A 16119-nucleotide genomic window follows, 5' to 3' on the forward strand; every position below is an offset into this window, starting at 1 on the left:
AAACACATTCTTCAAGTGCAAAGAGATCCACCAGGTGTCATGGAGGCACCCCCGCTCCCGCCACTGGCACCAGCTTGACCTCGTCATCACCAGAAGAACGGATATTGGCAGCACCCTCCTCACCCACAGCTACCACAGTGCAGACTGCGACACGGACCATGCCCTTGTGGTAAGCAAGGTGCGCATAATGCCGAAGAGGTTGCACCACTCCAAGATGAAGGGTCGCCCACGCATCAACACCAGTTGTGCCAGCAACCCAGTTAAGACCCAGCAATTCATCAACAGGATGGAAGATGCACTCGGCGAGGGAATGGCGGCAGATGACATTATCGAATCCAATTGGCCACGTCTCCGCGACGCCATATACAACTCCGCCATTATTGCTTATGGGAAGAAAGAGCGGAAGAACGCTGACTGGTACGAGGCTCACTGGGAAGAAATGGAACCCGTGATCGAGGCTAAGAGGAAGGCCCTACTGGCTTACAAGGCCACGCCCACTCCCAGTACACTTCAAGCTCTACGGGCTGCCAGGAACAAAGTCCAGAAGACCGCCCGCCACTGTGCCAACACCTATTGGCTAAACCTGTGCAGAACCATCCAGGAAGCCGCCGATATAGGCAACGCACGAGGAATGTATGAGGGTATCAAGAAGGCAACAGGCCCAATCCCCTCCAAGATCGCCCCCCTTAAGTCCAAGACAGGTGAGGTCATCACTGACCAGGAACAGCAAATGCGGCGGTGGACCGAGCACTACCTCGAGCTGTACGCAATGAAGAACGCCGTAACAGACACTGCTCTTAACGCCATCCCAGACCTACCAGTCATGGAGGAGCTAGACACCCCACCTACTGCGGCAGAGCTCGGCAAAGCCATCGACCGCCTCGCTTGCGGGAAAGCACCAGGAAGCGACGGAATCCCTCCAGAAATCCTAAAGAGCGGGAAACCAGTCCTGCTACAGCCGCTCCACCATCTACTCTGTCTCTGCTGGAAGGAGGGTTACATACCCCAGGATATGAGAGACGCCAACATTATCACCATGTACAAGAACAAAGGAGACCGCAGCGACTGCAACAACTACCGGGGCATCTCTCTCCTCAGCGTCGTCGGCAAAGTATTCGCCCGGGTCGCTCTTGCCCGCCTGCAGACCCTTGCTTCCCGCGTCTACCCAGAGTCCCAGTGTGGCTTCAGAGCTGGCCGATCAACAGTGGACATGATCTTCTCCCTACGCCAGCTGCAGGAGAAGTGTCACGAGCAGCATAAACCACTCTACCTCGCCTTTATTGACCTCACGAAGGCGTTTGATCTGGTCAGTCGAAGCGGACTCTTCAGCTTGCTACGGAAGATTGGCTGTCCACCACATCTGCTTGCTGTGGTCATGTCCTTTCACGACAACATGCACAGCACGGTGTCCTACAACGGCGCAACCTCTGAGGCCTTCCCAGTCAGCAGCGGAGTAAAGCAGGGCTGCGTCCTCGCACCTACGCTGTTCGGAATCTTCTTCTCCATGCTCCTCCAATACGCCTTTAAGGACTGCAGCGAGGGTGTCTTCATTCACACCAGATCCGATGGCAAGCTCTACAACCTGGCCCGTCTACGAGCCAAGACCAAAGTCAAAGAGGTGCTCATCCGTGAGATGCTCTTCGCCGACGACGCAGCCTTGATATCACACTCCGAAGAGGGACTCCAGCAGCTAGTCACTTGCCTTTCCCATGCATGCAAGGAGTTCGGACTAGCCATCAGCCTGACGAAGACGAACGTTATGGCTCAAGGCACAGGGACTCCCCCATGCATCACCATCGACGGATACATCCTGGAGGTTGTCAACGACTTCACTTACCTCGGGTCCACCATCTCGAGCTCTCTGTCAGTTGACTTGGAGGTCAACCGGAGAATCGCCAGGGCAGCCACAGTTATGGCCAGACTGAACCGGCGAGTGTGGAACAATTCCAGGCTCACTGAGAAAACCAGACTGCGCATCTACCAAGCCTGCGTACTCAGCACTCTCCTCTATGGCAGCGAGACGTGGACCACCTACGCAAGGCACGAAAGGAAACTCAACAGCTTCCACATGAGGTGCCTGCGCCGCGTCCTGCATGTCACCTGGCAGGATAAGGTTCCCGACACCGAGGTGCTGAAGCGAGCCAACATGAGCAGTTTGCATGCAGTTCTTAGTGAGAGATGCCTCAGGTGGCTCGGCCATGTCAAAAGAATGGATGCAGGCCGTATCCCCAAAGACCTCCTCTACGGCGAGCTAGCAGAAGGCCAGAGGATGACAGGGCGCCCCAAACTGCGGTTCAAAGACATCTGCAAAAAGGACATGACACAATGCTCCATCAATCTCAACACATGGGAAGTTCAAGCAGACGACCGCCTAGCCTGGAGGCTCGCGGTCAGGCAAGGTACGTCACGCGCAGACGCTGCACGCAATGAGGAGGCGGTCCAGAAAAGATCGAGGCGGAAGCAGCGTCAACAGCAGCAACAACGGCCATCTGCCTTCACCTGTAACAAGTGCGGCAGGGATTGTCACTCCCGAGTCGGACTGCACAGCCATTCTCGGCGGTGCAGATAGACTCTCAAGAAGCTACGCCATCGTCTCTCGAGACGGACGGCTGCCGATGATGATACCTACACACTTAAGATAAAGCTTAATTTATAAATTAGGCACAGTAATAGATTGACAACAATAACTAATAATCAAAGATAAAAAACTATAATGATATACTGTAAAACATTTTACTACTGTATTAAAATATCCATGTACTGTTCTTATGCTTCTTCTGGTGATGATGTGAGGTGAAATAATGTCTATATAGTAAGATTAAGTGGAGTGAATGACATAGGAACTGTGACATAGCATTAGGCAACTATAAAAATTTCTTGAACTCAAGCACTATGATACAGTGACAGTAGCCTGGATGAAGGAAATGGCTGCTAAGTGACCAATGGGTAGGTAGTGTACACAGTATAGCTACACTGGACAAAAAGATGATTCACTTCCCAGGCAGGACAGAGCTGGATGGCTTGAGATTTCATATTTCTCAGAATGGTGACTAATTTTAAATTTCGAAACTGTTTATTTCTGGAATTTTCCATTTAATATTTTCTGTCCACAGGTAACTGAAACCACAGAAAATGAAACTACAAAAAGGGAGAACTCCTATATTAAAAGTGGATATTAAAAAAAAGATAAAGGAACATTGACTTTGTTTTGGTGAGAATATGAGACCAGTTATCTCTTCAGAAACATAGCATTAAAACATACTTTGTTAACATGACCTTTATTTGTCACATCAACTACTATGTAACTAAAATGGCATTTATCCTTGGATACAATTCTACACATTTGAACAAAGAATATAGTCACTCCCTCAACTTTAGCATAACTAATACAATTTTAAAATATTGTGTAATTACACATTTGGAGTACCAAGTTCTGTACACAGGAGAGTATCAGGCAGTCTTCTATTTACCCAGAAACTCTCCTGAATTACTGTATTTGTTTAATAATCAACAGAAAAGAACTCATGAATTACAGCTGTAATATTATAGAAAAGAAGATTTGGGAAATATATTTGTAACTTATTGATGGTTTAACAGTAATTAAAATATAGGTTGTTCAATATAAATCTTAATATAGAGAAAATCAGAGTTTAAGCTCTTTCACAATAAAATGGTAATTATGTTCCTGCAGGTAATTTATTCATTGTGAAGAAAACAGTATATATGGGTAGAAAACTGTTGAGAAGACCCTAAGAAATCATCTTTAGCTGATCTCTAGGCTCAAATGCAAGCAGAAAAATAGACTAAGGCAGAATTTTAATGGGCTTGGCTAAGTACTGAAGAAGTTTCCCAACACAGATCCAATCTGTAATAACTGCAAGATTAACTTAACCGCCCCCGCTCCCCCTCACACACTTATTTTTGCTATAGGTATCTAAGGAAAGTTCTGTCAAACATTTTTTTTTATTGTGTGTTACTCTATCTTCTCTCTCCTTTCTTGCTCTTTCTTTTCCTTCCTCTGCTCTTTTTCTTCTTTTTCTCTCTCACTTTCACTCTCTTGGATCTTGGAGTCCAAGAAAAGATCTGCAAAAACACTAGTTGAACACAGGCCAGAGGAACAGATACTTCAGAGACCATACATGACAAAAAAATATAGACTACACAAAAATACTTTTAAAAATTTACTTAGCAAAGGTACAGTCATAGTCTACAGCAACCAATAAAAACAAACACTGAATAAGGGGAGAATATGATTTCTAGTAACCATTTTATAATATTTAGATGCCTAGTTTTAAATATATATATATTGGAAATACTAGACAAAGCTTTTAAATCAACTGTCTTAAATATGCTCAAAGAGGTAAAGAATACCATAAATATGTATAGACAATGAGGCAAAAAATAGAGAATGAAGAGAAATAAATTGTCACAGAGCATCAGAAGGCTGAAAAGTTCGATAGCTGAAATAAAATAGTCACTAGAGTATTTTAATAGCAGATATAAACAAAATAAAAAATCAGCGACTTAAAGATAGGCCAATTGAAATGATTCAGTCTTATAAACAGAAAGAAAAATTGAAAATAATGAACAGAGCCTAAGACTTGTGAGATGCCATCAACATAACCACAATCCCAGGAGAAGAGAGAGAGAATGGGAAAGAAAGAATATTTGAAGAAATAATGACTGAAAACATACAAAATTTGAGCAAAGGCATGTATCTATTATTTTAGGGATCTAAATAAACTCCAAGAAGAATAAATACAATACCAAGGCACATTATAATCAAATTGTTAGAAGTCAAGAATGAAAGGAGAATCTCCAAAGCAGCATGAGAACAGAGGCTCATCATGTACAAAGAATCCTCAATAATATTAACAGAAGATTTCTTATCAGAAGCCATGGAGGGCAGAAGACAATGGGTGGCATTTTTAAAGTGTTGGACAAAAGGAGGGAAAACTATCAAACAAGAATTCTGTATGTGGTCAAAGGATCCTTAAAAAAGAAGGAGAAATTAAGACATCACCCAGCCAGACTCCCTCAAAAAACTGAGACTTCTTTGCAAGCAGACCTACCCTGCAAGAAACGCTAAAGAGAGTCCTTCAGACTGACTTGAAAGGATACTAAACAGTAATTTGAAACTATATGAAGATAAAAGATAAAAGAATTCTGGTAAAGGTAACTACATAGTAAATATAAAGTTGGTATTACCACAGTTTTAGTTTGTAACTCTTCTTTTTATTTTTTATTTTAAAATACATATACACAAATTAATAGTTATCAATATATAATAATGTAAAAATAATGTATAAAGGTGTAATTTCTGGCAGCAACAACATAAGGAGATATGTGTGATAGGACAGGGGTAAACCTTAAATACATCTTCCTTTTTTAAAATACATATTTCTAAGTGAAATAAAACAATATAAAAGGGCTTCTGTATGTTTTCAAATATATGACATCTTGCAAAACTATTGAGATCACTGTTTATCAGGTTTTTGGAAGAAGGGAGGGAAAGAAAGTGGAGCAAAGAACATCAATTTGTAGTAGAACTATTCTGCATAATAGTATAGTGGTGGGTACGAGTCATTATACATTTGCCAATACTCTGAGATTACACAGCACAAAGTGAGAACTGTAATATAAGCTATTAATTTTGGGGGGGGGGTATAGTGATATGTTAACATAGGTTGATCTGTTATAATAACTGTACCGTTTTGGTGGAGACATTGTTAGCGGGAGACAAGGACTATTATGGACAATCTCTACCGTCTGCCCATTTATGTTGCGAACTTAAAACTTCTTTAAATATAAAGTATTTTTAAAAATAAACTACTAAAACCAAAACAATGTTTTTTGAAATTAAACTAAAACTATAGAGGCAAATAACTGCTATATTTTACTTAAGGTTTTTGGTTACTATTTATTTATTTATTTATTTATTTATTTATTTATGATAGCAAGAAGTACTGTGGGATTTCATGCAGGCTAAGGGTAGAGAAGGAGAAAGCATGCAGAGCAAACAAAGACCTCTCATGGAAGTATATGATGGTTTATACTCACCTCAGGGCAGCAGATTGAAAGAGTAATAATTCAGCTTCAAAAGCCAAAAATAGAAACCTTATTGTGAAAGAAATAAAACAATCTTGTTCCTTACTGCTGTGAACCTCCTTTCTGTAAAACCCACACCTAGTTGAAGTTAGAAGTATACTAGGTTGGAAGATTTTGAGAATATGACCCTTCTTCTACAGCAAGACAAAAGGCATCTTCTCTACTGACTTTACCTTGGAAACAGCATATTCCTGATAAGCACCACAGTGACATGTACCCTGTCCTTGCAGTCAAGAAATCACATCATTTTTAATAGGCTAACAAGCAAGCAATAAATTCTTTTGTCAAACATCATGTCAGAGTGGTGTGATTGGAAGATATAAACTTTGGCATTTACCCAGTGATTTCTTTTCCAGCTACAAGTGCCTACTGGGTCATTATAACAGCAGTAAGCAGGAGAAAATGTAGAAATACATAATTAAGGAAAAAGCTGACAGTTATCTTTCTCTTAGATTTACACAGCTGGTACTTGGAGCAGCAGTGGACCTTTTACATCAATTTGAAGTTGATTTCAATCAACATTGATTGCCCAGTCTGGACCATTAAGTGCATAAGCTGATTTCAAAGAAATGAAATATGATGGGTGTAGAAATCAGTGTAAAGAAGCTAAAGAACAACAGGAAGAAATCAAGGGTCCTAAAGTAAATAAATCCACTTACAACTGTTTGCTAATGAGCTTCTTTTTTTTTTAAGTTTAGCAGTTTTGTTGATTTCTCTTTTCTTCTTTACAGTCTGAATCTAGAGATTACAAAGTGCTGTGCATCCCAAGAACTATATTATGGTAAATAAACAAATTTTTGTAGCATTTCTCAAGTTAATGAAAGTTCTATACAGGGAAGTAATAAGAGTGAGTACAGGGAAGCTGAAGTATCTCAAGCACACAGATGGGCTCTTAGATATTTAGGGGCCAATGAAACACTATTCACTTTAGTACAACCCTTTCATTTTCTTCATAATATGAAATCTCAGAGTCCTTTTTAAAGCAAGTCAAGTTTTCTTCCTCCTTATATATCTATTTTTTTCTTCAAATAGTTAGGTGCAATTGTTTGGATATCCCTGAAACTCATCACCATTTTATTAACAACCAATAAGAGCAAAAATGAAAAATAGAGGGCATTGGGAATTTAGAATTTCTTAAGCGAGGGTACCAAGACTGCTATTTTCAAACAGTGTGCTGCAAGAATTTTTAAAACGTGCAATACCTGATTATTTAGTCAGAAGCAATACTTTTGGTGTGTCACCAAATTTACTGATTAGTTTATATATGCAATGAGATGAAAAAGTTGAAAATTGCAGTACTATGAGATTATATGTACACAAGTTATTCTGGTTACCCTATATATTTTTGCCCCATTCCAAAACAAACTAAAAACAACAACAGAAGACAGTCATGGTCCACAAAGTTGGTAAAGACAGGAAAGACAGAAAGAAAGACAGATAATTAAAAAAGAAGACTTTAAATGGCAATCTTCATATTTCCAAATGAACAGGAAATTAGTATTTTAACTCTACAAGAAACAGAATACCAATTAGTTTTTCTTCAATTTTTTTCTTCTATCAGAGATTGATAACTATTTAATAGTTTGCAAGAAATCATTTTCATTGCTTTTATTTCTCTGTGTTATGGGCTCATATTTTTCTGTGTATTTCTCTCACTTAACTAAAGGAAATAGTGAATCTTGATTTCCATGCTAATATGCAATTTCTAATATCCTGTTTATACTCTTCAGATCAATAAATGTCCTTATCCTTTGGCTTTTTTTATTTTTTATTTATGTAATGTGGAGTATATGTATTTAACTGAATCTTTGTGTTGTATAATTATAATACAGTGATTTTAAAATATATATTTTATTAGTTATGCTATTACAGTTTCCCAATTTTTCCCACTTTGCCTGCCTCAGAGTCTGTTTTTATGTTGTTGCTGTAGTCAGTGAGTTCTTTCGGCATCCTGGTCATCAGTGTTTTGAACTCTACATATGATAGGTTGGCTAGTTCTGTTTAGTTCTTTTTCTGGGGTATTGTTCTCTTCTTTCATTTGAGCCATATTTCTTTGCCTCCTCATTTTGGCAGCCTCCCCATATTTGTTTCTATGTATTATGTAGACCTGCTTTTAACCCTGTCTTAGTAGTGTGGCCCATGTAGTAAAGGCACCTGTGAAGAGCCTTAGGTAATTGCCAGGGTGGGGCCACCTGCTCCACTGCTTTCTGGTTCTGTCTGTGGTAGGGGGCTTGGGAGGGGCAGCAGAACTGCCTGGCTTCTGGAGGTTTGCCGGCACTCTCCCCATTACCAATATCTTCACCCACTTCCCATACATGAATGGCACCCTTCCAGTTTCTGCCCTGGAATTTGCATACATTCTAAGACCATAGGAGCCCTTTAAGCAGTGAAAATCTGGCAGTTTCTTCCACCACTCCAACCCACACTGGTTTTTATATCTATAGGTAATGGGGGTTTATATTCCTGGTGCTGGAACCTGGGCTGTGCAGTCTGGCCTTGGGCTGGGATTGCTCACTCCCAGGGTGTCCCTCCTGATTTTTATCCACCACACATGAATGTAAGACCCTCCGTTCTGCCACCGCCACCACCTCTGCTGGTCTAAGCCACATCACCTCTCTGCCCTGTCTCTGCTACTCTGCCCTATTTCCACTGCTCTGCCTTCCTGTCTGGATGAATGTGCCTTCTTTAAATCCTTGGTTGTTGGACTTCCACACAGCTTGATTTTCTGATGATTCTGATTGTTATTCATTTTTGAGATATGGTTATAAATCTTTCTATGGTTGTGCGAGGAGGTGAAGCGTGTCTACCTATGCCTCCAACTTGAAAAAAATTCCTCTATGTTGTTTGAATTCTTTATGTTTAACAACCTTTGCATTTTTAGAAGGAGCCCAAATTAGTCTTGGTGAAATAACATTCAGATTGATTTCATAATGTTTTTCATAAGATATTTGAATCTATGTTCTAGAGTTTTGTTGTTTTTTGTTATATCTTTGTTCTGTTCAAATATCAATATTATGCTGACTTCATAAAATTATTTTGGGAATATTCACCTTATTTAAATTCCTTCAAGAGTTTTTAGTGATCTTGATATTATGCTTTCTTTAAACATTTGAAAGAATCATGAGTAAAACTATCAGGGCCTAAAAAGTTTTTCTGACAGAATATTTTTATAAACTGATTTTTTAAATAACTTAAAACAATTCTTTTAGATCAAATTTGTTATATTAAAGTTTTCCTGAATTTTATATATTTTGTCAAAATTGTCAAAATTATTAAAATAAGTATAATAGTTCTTGATATCCTTTTTGAAAAAATACATTTGTTATAATACCTGTACTAATGTGCTCTATTTTGGTCCTAATATTGATAATTTACATTTTCTCCTTTTAAACAGAAGAAATTTTAACAGAGCACAACAGTTTTTCCAGATGTTTGTCAATTTTATATTTGTGACTACTTATTTTTCTTTCTCCTTTTCTCCCAAGATTCTAAATCACACATTGTATCAGTGTTCTAGGACTACCATAACCAAATGCCACACACTGGATACCTGAAACAACAGAAATGTATTTGCCTTTTCTCTGTGCACATACATCCTTCATGTCTCTTTCTGTATATTATAATGACCTCATTTTATTAGGGCATTTGTCAAGTTGGATTAGAGCCCACCCTAATGTCTTCATTTTAACGTAATTACCTGTTTAAAAAAATCCTATCTCCAAATACACACCTCAGTCCATAACACATATATTAAATCTTCATACTCTGTCCCACATACCTCTTCTCCTTTCTTTTTTAGTTTCCATTCTTCTTCCATTGTGTAGATCTGTCTAGATATTTTCTACCTTTTTCTTCCAGTTAACAATCCTTTATTCTTTTGTATTTAATTTTATTTACTTATAAATAACTTTATTAAGATGTAACATATTAAATATTCTAATTTTGAGAGTACAACTTGATGAGTTTTGACACCTGTATAGTTGCCACTTCAGTTGAGATGTAGAACATTTCCATACCACAAACACTTATTTCTTCATTTGCATTTTTATTCACAAACATATTTCTCTCTTTCGTGCAAAATACCCTTGTACCATGTTGCCACTAAAATCTCATACATTCATTCCTCAAGCTCCACATCCAGAAATGGTAACCTATGCATGTATTGTAAGCTATTCTTGGTCTTGAGGCCTATAAAAACAAAAAAAATACTATGTGGCCCCCAATTTATATTTGTTACAGGGTGATAAAATAAACACAATAAATATTCCCAATCTGTGAGAAAGAGGTACACAAGAGCTAGGGCTTAAGAGAAATTCTGAAGACCCATTAAACAAATAGAACCAGTTAACCATTTTCCCCTGAAGTACCTCCCAAGTCTATTGTTTTTCACAGCTCTTGCTCTGCCCTCTAGGAGGTACTTCTTTAATTTTATATTCTGGACCACATTTGAAGAAAATATTGGAGAAGAAACCGGCTGTTTGGAGCGCTAGACAACTTTTTAAACTTGCAGCTACCTTCTATAGATCTAGAGGGTTTGGGTGCTTTTCTGTTTGTTTGATTGTTTTTTAATCTCAAAGAACTATAGTGTATTTTACTCTAAGCTGCAACAATTTGTCATTTCACCTCTCTCATTATCATGTGATATTTCAACATATTTGAATTCAGTTAAGTCTGTCAAAAACCATACACACAATTTTTTTCAATGATCTCTTTTCTCTTTTTGTCTTTCTTCCTCCTTTTTCCCCCTTCTGTCTGTTATTAGAAATAATCTGAGTACATCCTGTCAATTCCATTTCTGGAGTCACTTCAAAGAGCTTAACGAATCCACTAGGTAGCAAAATAATGCATTCAGAGGTGTTTAAAATAGGCACTCCCTTAACTTGGTTTTGCCCTGAAGCTTTCTCATAATGACAGTACACTGGAATTTTTCTTTGTCATGAAGCTGTTTTCATGACAACAAATTTAATTTGACTAGATGAATTTTTATTTTTAATACTAAAATACAAGAAATTAATAAACTTTATATTTTATATTATGTTTGCAAGCAAAGCTCATTTTTTCTTGTTATACTCAAGACAATCATATAAGAGTCAACCCCCACTCATTGTTTTGCCTCAAAAATTACTTGCCCATTAACACAAGTTTATTAAATGCATTTTTATTTCTTCCAAGTTGTCACAGGTAATATTTTTTACCAAATGTTTCAATATATAAAATGTATTCAACATCAAATATTCATCAAATATGAGTGACCATTTTATAGTCTCTCATAACAATTTCCTTGTTACCTCCTACCCAGTCCCAAAACTAGTCTTTTACTGTTAATGAACTACCTTATTTCTAAGTGCCCAATCCTGCTTTAGGAATTTGTTGCTGCAAAAATAACCTGTGAAATAAACAACATTAACTATCACAATGACAAAACAAGTATTTTTATTTCACTCAGATCTGCAGAAGGCTAGCAGGTCAGTTAATCAAGTCTGATATCAGCTGGGATTCTATACTTTAGGATGTATATTGATTGGATTTGGCTTAATGTTGAAGATTGGGGTTTAGAACTGTTCCACATGAATTCTTAAAACTCAGTAATAAAATACAAACAATTCCAATAAAAAATGAGGAAAAAATACGAGACATCTAACCAAAGGTGATATACATATGTACATAAAAGATACTCATCACCATTAGTAATCAGGCAAAGAGACATGAAAATCACAATGAAAAACCACAAAGGCTAAAATTTTTTAAAACTGACATTACAAAGTATTAGTGGAATTCTTATATTTTGCTGGTGAAAATATAAAAATGGATAATTACTTTAGCAAACATCATGTATTATAGTTAAATAGGTGCTTCCTCTTTAAATTAGCAGTTCCATATGTGTTATAGTTTGCTCATACTGGCCTCATGACTTTTCTGTGCACATCTCTTCTTGACTCTGCCTTCAAGGTATAATCTTCTGAGCTGAATTCAATCATGGTGGAAATATTTACACTATGGCTAACAGCAAACACTACAAATCAAAAATTTCCCCCTCCCTTGGCCATCCAGAAAGCTGGTTGTTAAACCTTTACCATTGTGCCTATATAGCAACTCCACTTCTAGGTACTTGCTTAAGAAATAAAAATGTACATTCACAAAGACTACACAAATATTCATAGACACTTCACTAATAATATACCTAAAGAACTTAAATGTCCATCAAAAGGCAAATGAATAAACAAAGTGTGGCTAAGTGCCTGAAGCACACTTCCAGCTGCTATTTAAATGTGTTTTTCCTGGTTGCAATTTCTGACCCCAAATAAATACTTTTAATTTCTCTTTTTAAAAATGTTACTTGTAATACATTCTGCAATAATAAATGGCAATGTATGATGACTTAGTACTCAGCAGTAATAAATAATGTCTCCAGATACATGCAACAACATGGATGAACTTAAAATCATTATCTGGAATAGAAAATCTAGACACTAAGACTGCATATTCTGAGTTTACTTACAGAACCTTGCAGAAAAGTGAAAATTATAGGAATAAAAATAAGAACAACAGTTTCTAAGGGCTAGAGTTCTGGGGAGTAAATTGACTACAAAGTGCCCCCAAAACTTTTTGAGGTGGATAAAACGTCTGTATCTTGATTTTAGCAGAGTTTACGTGCCTATGCCCATTTGTTGAAGCTCATCAAACTTTGCTCTCTAAATGGTGAGTTTTGTTATAAGTAAACTTTATTTCATTTAAGAAAAGATATTAAATATTTAGCACAGTCCTAATCTTGGGAATCCAAACAATGAATTTGCACTGCATACCAAAACAATTATAATTTTCATGCAGGTGAAATAAAATGGCAAATAATGGAAATTATCTAGGCAATTTACAATAAGAAATTATAAAAAGAAAAGCAATTATTTAGTTAAAATTGTGAATTATACTTGAAAATACAATAATTTATGCATATCCTTATTTATGTATAAAAAAATCATTCTGCGGGTTCTTATAGAAATGTGTGAGAATACACAAATGGCCTAGTGAGTTGATTTATGCCACAACATGACCATGATTTAGGAAAAAACTCTGACTATTTAATTGTATATTTTAAGAAAAACCTGACTATTAAAAGGGAGTTAATTTCAAAAAGAAGTTTTTTCCCTTTATATTAAAATAGATGAAATGTCAGAAAACATCGTCGTCGGCAGCCGTCCGTCTCAAGAGACGATGGTGTAGCTTCTTAAGAGTCTATCTGCACAGCCGAGAATGGCTGTGCAGTCCGACTCGGGAGTGACACGGTATCTGTCTCCTCCCGTGTTGAATCGACATCTTGCGATGACGCTGGAGTGTCCTCTCCAGTGGAGCTGAAGCTACAGAGCCTGGGCAGGGTGATATGGAGGGTCTGCTGTTGCCCATGCAGCAGACCCCCCCTCTCTTCGCAGCTGAAGGATCCAAGGGAAAGACGGAGTCCATACAGCTTGGCTTCAGGTGCACCGCAGGAGTTGCCGGTGTTGACTACAACGTCAAACCGCCTTCGGGACTCCGGCTCCGGATTTTCTGTCGGGGTTTACTCCCTTAGCCCTTCCCCTGAAGAGGTATGCCGCAAGGCAGCAGAGGTTTTTTGGAGTCAGAGTTTTCCTTCTCTGATGTGCCCTGACTGGAAGATCGAACCAGCGACACTTAGCTCGCAGGCCGACGCTCAATCCACTGAGCCAAACCAGCCAGGGCAGGTCAGAAAACATGGAAGTTTTAATATTTGTAGACTAAATCACATACCTACTATTAGCTCTCAAACCCAACTGCCAGAATTTAATATTTTCCTTATTAAAGGGACAAAAAGTCATATAAAAAAATAATACCAGACATTAAATGTTTCCATTAATATATTTTTACACTTAACCAGATGCAATAGGCATAAATTCCCAAAACCATGATGAATAATTGCTCTCAGTGTAGTATGAAATTATCAACTGTTTACAATCACTAATATATAATAGCATGGTGGTATTTACTTACTTTCCCAATAGTGACTACTGAGAATCTAAGTGAAATATTTAGCAAAATGATTTTTCCCTTTAGAAAACATAACTATTAGATATAAAACAATTTATGTTACAGCCTTTTATAAAGTTACATTTTTAGAAGTGTGCTGTCAGAATCTTAAAGTAGTGATCCAATTCTTGCAAAGAATTTGTTAGTCAAAATAAAACATGGTCTAAAATAAAAATATAATAATAGTGTCTTAGAAAAATCTAATCTAAAAGTCTCTCATAGCCTATGCTTCTTGTATTTCATTATTATATATTAAAATTTCCTCGGTTTTTATATAATCATTTATTTGGTTATACAGTGCTAGGTGTCTAATTTTAAATTAACACATACTGAAAATGTAAAAGAAAATGTAAAATACCTCCTTTTTAAAAGATGGGAAATGGACAATATAGAAAGGATTTATCAAACCAAAATCAAATAAAAGTAGAACTTAATACATAAGCTAAGCACTAATGCCATTTTTGTCCTTAACAACTTTGCAGAATCTGTCATATTTATGTAAACATGTCTATTGCCATATTATATACACAAAGAAAACATAAATATTTTAAATGGATAATTTGTTGAATATTTACAAAGTTGACACACCTATGTAACCAAAATCCAGATCAGAAAACAGCATATTGCCAAAACGTGGGATGCTCTCCCCTACCATGTATCAGTCACTACCAGACTTGCCCTTCCAAGGACAACCATTGTCCTGAATTCTAACACCATATAGTGGTTTTTCTTATTAAACTTTATAGAAAATAAATCATTCAGTAAGCATTTTTTCATGTGTCTGGCTTATGTTATTTAATGATACATTTACCACGTGTATTTGCAGTTTTTCATTGCTGAAAGTATTTCTTTGTATGGCTATAACACCATTCATTTATCCATTCCACTGCAATGGCATTTATGTTATTTCTAGTTTTACACACCATAGGAATAATGTTGCTATGAAGATTATTACATAAACACCCTAGGAATAGTGTTGCTATGAGTATTATTATATAGAGTTATGGTAAAAATGAATATGTTTCTGTTTGTATAAATAAAATAATGTTCTTACTATTACATACATTTACTTTTAGTAGATAAGGTTAAGCAGTTTTCTAAAATGTTTGCATGATTTATACTCCTACTAGCAATGTATGAGTTTGAGCTGTTCCACACTGGCTATTGCCTGTCTTTTTCATTTTAGCCATTCTTGTAGATGTTCTTGTAGTAGTTCTCATGGTGGTTTTGTTCTTTATTTTTCCTGATGTCATATTTTTTCATAGGCTTCATTGTCAGTTGACTATTTTCTTTGGTAAAATTTATTACTAGATATTTTATCTATTTATTTATTTATTTGTAAAAATTACCTATTTATTATTGATACCAGTACATTGTATTTGCATATACCAGATATATGTATTAAAGATACCTTTCTTCACTGTGAGATTTGATTTTTCACTCATTGAAAGAAGTCTTTGATGATCAGATATTTTGAATTTTATCATAGATTATCACCACACCTATGTGCAATCTACTTGCAATTGACTTTAGAAAATAGTTTGACAAGTTCTAATTCTCTTTTCTCATATGGATAGCCAATCCACTCACAATAATTTGTTAAAAGATTATCCTTACCCTCTGATTTTAAATGGCATGTTTATCATAAAATAGGTGACTATAAATATGTAATCTACTCCCACATTTTGTTTTGTTCCAGTTCTCAGTTTATATATCTTTATTAATTATAAGACATTGTAGGGTCATTTAAATTTTCTACATTTATAATGATCTCATCTTTGAATAATGACTGTTTAGTGTATTCATTGTCAATAACATTTTTTTTCCTTGATATACTCCACTACTTATGTTCTCCAGTAAAGTACCATATTTTTCACACTATAAGATGCACCTGACCATAAGAAGCAACTCGGTTTAGAGGAGGAAAACAAGAAAAAAAAAATTCTGAACCTAATGGTGTACTAAAATATTTAATAA

The sequence above is a fragment of the Furipterus horrens genome, unplaced genomic scaffold (genome assembly GCF_987537825.1).
Source record: "Furipterus horrens unplaced genomic scaffold, mFurHor1.1.pri manual_scaffold_5, whole genome shotgun sequence".
Classification (NCBI taxonomy): Eukaryota; Metazoa; Chordata; class Mammalia; order Chiroptera; family Furipteridae; genus Furipterus; species Furipterus horrens.